This window comes from Vigna radiata, unplaced genomic scaffold (assembly GCF_000741045.1).
Source record: "Vigna radiata var. radiata cultivar VC1973A unplaced genomic scaffold, Vradiata_ver6 scaffold_530, whole genome shotgun sequence".
Classification (NCBI taxonomy): Eukaryota; Viridiplantae; Streptophyta; class Magnoliopsida; order Fabales; family Fabaceae; genus Vigna; species Vigna radiata.
Window position 1 is genome coordinate 20,134 of NW_014542005.1, and position 8,030 is coordinate 28,163.

General features: G+C 43.4%; 1 protein-coding gene across 1 annotated transcript in view; it reads right to left on the bottom strand.

The window, feature by feature from the left end:
- LOC106778945 overlaps positions 1–8,030 on the bottom strand; it is a 17,680-nt gene that overhangs the window by 4,938 nt on the left and 4,712 nt on the right. The window lies entirely within an intron of this gene.

Sequence of the window (8,030 nt, forward strand, 5' to 3'; positions counted from 1 at the left end):
CACTATAAGATCACCCAAGGTAAGATTACCCACAATAAGATTATCCACAATAAAATCACCCACGATAAGTTCACCCACGATAAAATCACCCATTACAAGATCACCCGTTATAAGATGACCCACGATAAGATCACCCATGATAACATCACCCACTATAAGATCACCCACGATAAGATTACCCACGATAAAATCACCCACTATAAGATCACCCACGATAAAATCACCTACTATAAGATCACCCATGATAAAATCACCCACTATAAGATCACCCACAATAAGATAACCCACAATAAGATTACCCACAATAAAATCACCCACGATAAGTTCACCCACGATAAAATCACCCACTATACGATCACGCACGATAAGATTACCCACGATAATTTCACCCACGATAAAATCACCCGCGATAAGATCACCCACGATAAAATCACGCACTATAAGATCACCCACAATAAGATTACCCACGATAAAATCACCCACTATAAGATCACCCGCGATAAGATTACCCAACGACAAGTTCACCAAATGATAAGTTCATCAAACGATAAGTTCACCAAACAATAAATTCACCAAACTGTAAATTCTCCAAACCATAAGATAATCAAACGATAAGTTCACCAAACGATATGTTCCGACACGATAAGTTCACCAACGATAAGTTCATCCAACGATAAGTTCACCCAATTATGAGTTCACCAAATGATGAGTTTACCAAACGAGAAGTTCACCAAACGATAAATTCACCAACAACAAGTTTACCAAACGATAAGTTTACCCAACAATAAGTTTACCCATGATAAGTTATCCAACGATAAGTTCACTCACGGAAAGTTCACCCAGGATAAAATCACCCACGATAAGATCACCCACGATAACATCATCCACAATAAGATCACCCACGATAAGTTCAGCCACGATAGGTTCACCACGATAAGTTCACCTAAGATAAGTTCACCCAACGATAAGTTCACCCAAAGATAAGTTCCCGAAATGATAATTTCACCAAACGATGAGTTCACTAAACGATGACTTTACCAAAAGATAATTTCACCAAACGATAAGTTCACCTACCGATAAGTTCACCTACTATAAGTTCACCCACGATAACTTCTCCCACGATTAGTTCACCCAACGATAAGTTCACCCAACGATAAGTTCACAAATGATGAGTTCCCCAAATGATGAGTTCACCAAACGATAAGTTCACCAAATATTAAGTTCAACAAATGATAAGTTCACCCAACGATAAGTTCACCCACAATAAGTTCACTCATGATAAGTTCACTCAAGATAAGCTCACCCACGATAAGTTCACCCATCGATAAGTTCATCCACTATAAGTTCACAAACTATAAGTTCACCCAGGATTAGTTCACCCAAAGATAAGTTCACCAAACGATAAGTTCACGAAAAGATATGTTCACTAAACCATTAGTTCACCAAACGATAAGTTCACCAAATGATAATTCATCAAACGATAAGTTTACCAAATGATAAGTTCACCCACGATAGGTTCACCCACGATAGATTCACCCTTGATAGGTTCACCCATGATAGGTTCACCCACGATAAGTTCACCCACAATAACTTCATCCCAACCGAACCCAACGCAATCCAACAAAATCAAACCCAATTAAACCCAAGCCAATCGACCTTAACCCCATTAAACCTAACCCAATCCATCCCAACCAGACGCAACCTAACCAAAACCAACCACACCAAACGCAACCGAACCAAACTCAACTGAACCCAACCCAACCCAACCCAAACCAACCCCACCCAACCGAATCCAACCCAACAAAAACAAACCCAACCCAACTGATCCCAACCCATCAAACCCAACCCAACCGAACCTAACCCAACCCAACCCAACCAAACCTAACCTAACCCAACCCAACCAAACCCAACCCAACTCAACCTAACACAACCCAATCCAACCAAACCTAACCCAATCAAACCCAACCAAACGCAACCGAACCCAACTGAACCCAACCCAACAAAAACGAACCCAACCGCATCCAACCGAACCCACCCCAACACAAACAAACTCAACCCAACCTAACTGAACCTAACCCGATCTAAACCAACCCAACAGAACCCAACTAAAGCAACCTGACCCAACTGAACTTAACCCAACCTGACCGAACCTACCCAACCTAATCTAACCGAACCTAACCTAATCCAACCAAACCAAATCGAACCCAACCAAACCCAACCCTACCGAACCTCACCAAATTGAACCTAACCGACCCGAACACATTGAACCATACCTCACTGCACAACATTATACCGCACCAAACCGAACTCAACCCCACCCAACCGAACCCAACCCACCCAAACCGACCCGACCCGACCAAACTATGTTGTACCTAACTGAGCCGGATCTAGCCAAGCCAAACTTAGCCACACCACACCAACTGCAACTGAACCCAACCCCACTTAACCGATCCCACTGAACTTGACCGCACCCAACCATACAAGACTGAGCTGCACCACAGCGCACCGCCCCAATCCCAAACAAACTCAACTGAACAAAACTGATTTGAGCCAAGCTGAACTAAACCGGCTCGAGCCGAATTGAACTCAACCCAACCGAACCAAATCAAAAATAACCGAATTGAACCAAATCCAACTGAACTGAAACGACCGTAACCCAATTGATCCCAACCCAATCAACTGAACCCAACCTAACCCAACCCCACCCAACTGAACCCAACCAAAACAAACCCAACCCAACCAAACCTAATTAAACCAATCCCAACCCAACCAACCGAAACCAACCCAACCAACCGAACCCAACCCAACCAACCCAAACTGAATCGAATCCCACCCAACCGAACCCAACCCAACCTAACCCCACCAACCGAATCCAACCCAACCGAAACAAACCCAACCCAACCGATCCCAACCCAAACAATCGAACCCGATTAAACCCAACCCAACCGAATCCAAACCAACCGAAGTCAACGCAACCCAACAAAACCAAACCCAATCCAACCGAACCCAACCGCACTAAACCCAACCCAACCCAACCCACCCAGACCCAACCGAACCGAACCCAACCCAACCCAATCCAACTGCACCCAACCGAACCCACCCTAACACAAACCAACTAAACCCAACCAAACCGAACCCAACCCGAAGAAACCCAATCGAACCCAAACGATCCCAACCCAACCGAACCTAACCCAACCCAACCCCACCCTAACACAAACCAACTAAACCCAACCAAACCGAACCCAACCCGAAGAAACCCAATCGAACCCAAACGATCCCAACCCAACCGAACCTAATCAAACCCATTCCTACCGAACCAAACTAAACCAAGCCAATCCAATTGAACCTAACCCAACTTGACCGAAATCAACCCAACCCAACCTAATCGAACGTAACCCAACCAAACCCAAATCCCACCCAACCGACCCGAACGCATTGAACCATACCCCACTACACCGCATCGTACCGCACCGAATAGAACTCAACCAAACCGAACCCAACCGACCCTTCCGAACGATATCGTACCTAACCGAGCCAAACCTTCCCAAGCCAAACTTAGCCACACCGCACCGACTGCAACCGAACCCAACCCTACCCATTCGAATCCAACCAACCCCACTAAACTTGATCGTACCCGACCGTACATGATTGAGCTGCATTGCAACCTACCGCCCCGAACAAAACCAAACCCAACTGAGTAGAACCGATCCGAGCCGAGCCGAACCGAAATGAACTCAACCCAACTAGACCAAATCGAAAATAACCAATTCGAACCAAATCCATAAACTGAACCCAACCCAACCCACCCAACCGAATCCAACCCAACCAAAACAAACCCAACCCAAATGATCCCAACCCAAAAAACCGAATGCAACCCAACAAAATCCAACCAAACCAAACTGAATCCAACCAAACCCAAGCTTATTGAACCCCACACAACCGAACCCAACCCAGCCAAACCCCACACAACCGAACCCAACCCAGCCAAACCCCACCCAACCCAATCGAACCCATCCCAATCGAACCCAACCCAATCGAACCCCACCGAGCCTAACCCAACCCAACCGAAACCAACCCAACCTAACCGAAACCAACCAAACCAACCAAACCTAATCGAAGCCAACACAACCCAACCCAACCAACCCAATTGAACCCAACTGAACCCAACCAAACTGAACTCAAGCCAACCGGAGCCAACCCAACCCAACAAAACCCAACCAACCCAACCCAACGGAATCTAACCCAACCTAACCGAACACAACAAAACCAAACCAACCCCACCCGGATCGAACCAAATCTAATTGAAAAAAACTGAACCAAACCAATCAATCTGAAACAAGACGAACCAAACTGAACAAAGCCGAACCGAACTGAGCCGAGTCTATCTGAGCTTAAATAAAAAGTACCGAACCCAACCAAATCGTACTGAATTGGCCAGATCTTAGCTTAACCAAGCTAGTCAACCCACTCTGAACTGATCGAAACTATGGCTAGCTGAGCCAAGTCGAGCCTATTCGAACTAAACCGAGCTAAGCCGAGTTGAATCGAACAAAACAGCGACGCATCCAGTAGAGTCCAGTGAAACCGAGTTGAGCAAAGCCGAGCTGAACAGAACCAAACCGAATTGACACGAGACGAGTCTAGTCATCCCGGTCTGATCCGATCCAAACAAAACCAAACCAAACCCAACCAAAATAAACTAAATTGAACCAAACCGAGATAAACTAAGTCGATCTAAATCAAATCGACCAAATTGAGTTGAGCATATGCGAGCCGAGCCGAAACGAGCTGAGCCGAGCCAAACCGACCTTAGCTGAGCCGAGCCGAGGTGACCCGAAACAAACCTTACTTAACCGAGCCGACGTGAATCGAACAAATTCCAGCGAAGTCGGGCCGACCGATCTGATCCAATTCGAGTTGATTTTGTTAGATATATTCGGCATTTTAAATGTATTTCACATGTGTGAATTGAGAATGTAAATTGAGAAATTTAGTCTTAAACTACACACCCGAAACCCCAAAGCCTAAACACATAAGCACACACACACACACATATACCCATCCACACACATACACACACACAAAAATATATTAACCACATACACATACATAACAACAAACATACACACACACACAAATATATTAACCACATTCACACACATAACAACAAACACACACACACCCACCCCCATAAACATAGACACACATATATTACACACACACACACAAACACACCCACCCACCCAACTACACTACACACACATATTATCCACATAAACACACACACATACACTCATATCACACACACACACACACTCATACATACACAAACACACATATTACACAAACAAACACACACACACAAACACATTCACAAACACATGTAACTATATAAACACAGACATAGACACATCCACACACACACATATTACCTACACAAACACACACACTCTCTCACACAAACAAGCACGCATAAACACACATTGACACACACCCGCACACACACAAACACACATACACATACATACATGCATGCACACTCACTCACACACAAACACACACACACACATCCCCACAAACACACACAAATATATTACACACACACACACAAACACATATATTACACACACACATACAAACTTATACCCACACTCCCATTCACCCATACACACATAAACACAAGCACACACAAACACTCTCTTTCTCTTTCTCTCTCTATCAAACATGAAAACACACACACACACACACTCATACAAAAACATTACACACACACACACACACTCTCTCTCACACATACAAATACAAAAACAAACACAAATAAAAATACACACATTCACTAACACCCAAACAAAAACAGACACACACAAATACAAGTACACACACACATAGACACATATATTACACACAAACACACACAAACAATCGTATAAACATATACCCACACAAACAATCGTATAAACATATACCCACACAACCCCCCCACACATTACGCACACAAAGACACTCACACACAAACACTCTCATACACACAAACAAACACACACACTCACACAAACAAAAAAAAACACAAAGACATATACACAAACCCCTCCTCCACACACACATGCACACATAGATACACAGACATACACTTAAACACACATATAATACATACACAAACACACATATTACACATACACACACAAACACATATACAAACACACGTAACAATATAAACACAAACACAGACTTACTCACACACACACACACACATATTACCCCCCCCCACACACACTCACACAAATATGCACACACAACACACATTCACAGACACGCGCACACACACATACATGCACAGACACTCAAACACAAACACACATACACCCCCACAAACATAGACACACACCTACCCACACAAACACATATATTACACACACATCACACACACAAACACATAGACACACACACACACACACACTCAAACATACACAAACACACATATTACACATACACACACACTGACAAACACACGTAATTGTATAAACATAAACACAGACACACCCACCCACCCACACATATTACCCACACAAACACACACACATAAACACACATACACATACATGCATACATGCAGACACAAACACACACGCACACACCCACCCCCACAAACACACATACACACACATATTACACACACACCCACCCACCCACATACAAACTTATACCCACACTTCTATTCACCCATACACACATATCACCCACATAAACCCATAAACACACGCACACACACATACATATCACACACACACACACACACACTTTTTCTCTCTCTCTCTCAAACACGAAAACAAGCAATCACACACACACACTCACACAAAAAAAAAAAACACATTATAGTGGTTTTTGAGGTGTTTATAAGTGTTTTTAGGGGTTTTAGTGGTTTTTAAGGGTTTATAGTGGGTTTTGATGTGTTTTTATTGGTTTTTAGTGATTTTTAGGGGTTTATAAAGGTTTTTGAGGGGTTTATTAGTGTTTTTTGGGGTTTTTAGTGGTTTTTAGGGCTTTATAATGGCTTTTGAGGGGGTTATAAGTGTTTTTAGGGGTTTTTAAGGATTTATAGTGCTTTTTGAGGGGTTTATAAGTGTTTTTAGGGGTTTTTAGTGGTTTTTAAGGGTTTATAACAGTTTTTCAGGTGTTTATAAGTGTTTTTTAGGTTTTTATTGGTTTTTAAGAGTTTACAGTGGTTTTTGAGGGGTTTATAAGTGTTTTTAATGGCTTTTAGTTGGTTTTAAGGTTTTATAGTGGTTTTTGAGGGATTTATAACTGTTTTAAGGGGTTTTTAGTGGTTTTAAGGGTTTTTAGTGGTTTTTGATGGTTTTATAACTGTTTTTAAAGGTTTGTAGTGGTTCTTAATGGTTTATAGGTTTTTTTGAGGGGTTTATAAGTGTTTATAAGGGTTTTCAGTGGTTTTTAAGGGTGAATATATGTTTTTGAGGGATTTAAAAGTGTTTTTAGGGTTTTTAGTGGTTTTTTAGGTTTTATAGTGATTTTTTGACGGGTTTTTATGTGTTTAGTGATTTTTAGGGGTTTATAATAGTTTTTGAGGGGTTTATTAGTGTTTTTAGGGGTCTGTAAGGGTTTATAATGGTTTTTTAGGGTTTAGGGTTTAGGGTTTTGGGTTTTGGGTTTGTGGTTTTGTGGTATTATGGTTTTGGGGTTTTGGAGTCTGGGGTCTGGGGTCCTGGGTCTAGGGTCCGGGGTCCGAGGTCTCTAGTCTCGGGTCTTGGGTCTCGGGTTTAGGTTGGGGTTGGGGCTTGGGGTTTGGGGTCTTGGGTTTTGGGTCTGGGGTGTGGGGTTTGGAGTCTGGGGTCTGGGTCTGGGGTCTGGGTTCTGGGGTCTGGGGTCTGGGGTGTGGCGTGTGGGGTCTCGGGTCTGGGGTCTGGGGTCTGGGGTCTGGGGTCTAGGGTCTTGGATCTCGGGTCTGGGGTCTCGGGTCTGGGGTGTAGGGTGTAGGGTGTAGGGTGTAGGGTGTAGGGTGTAGGGTGTAGGGT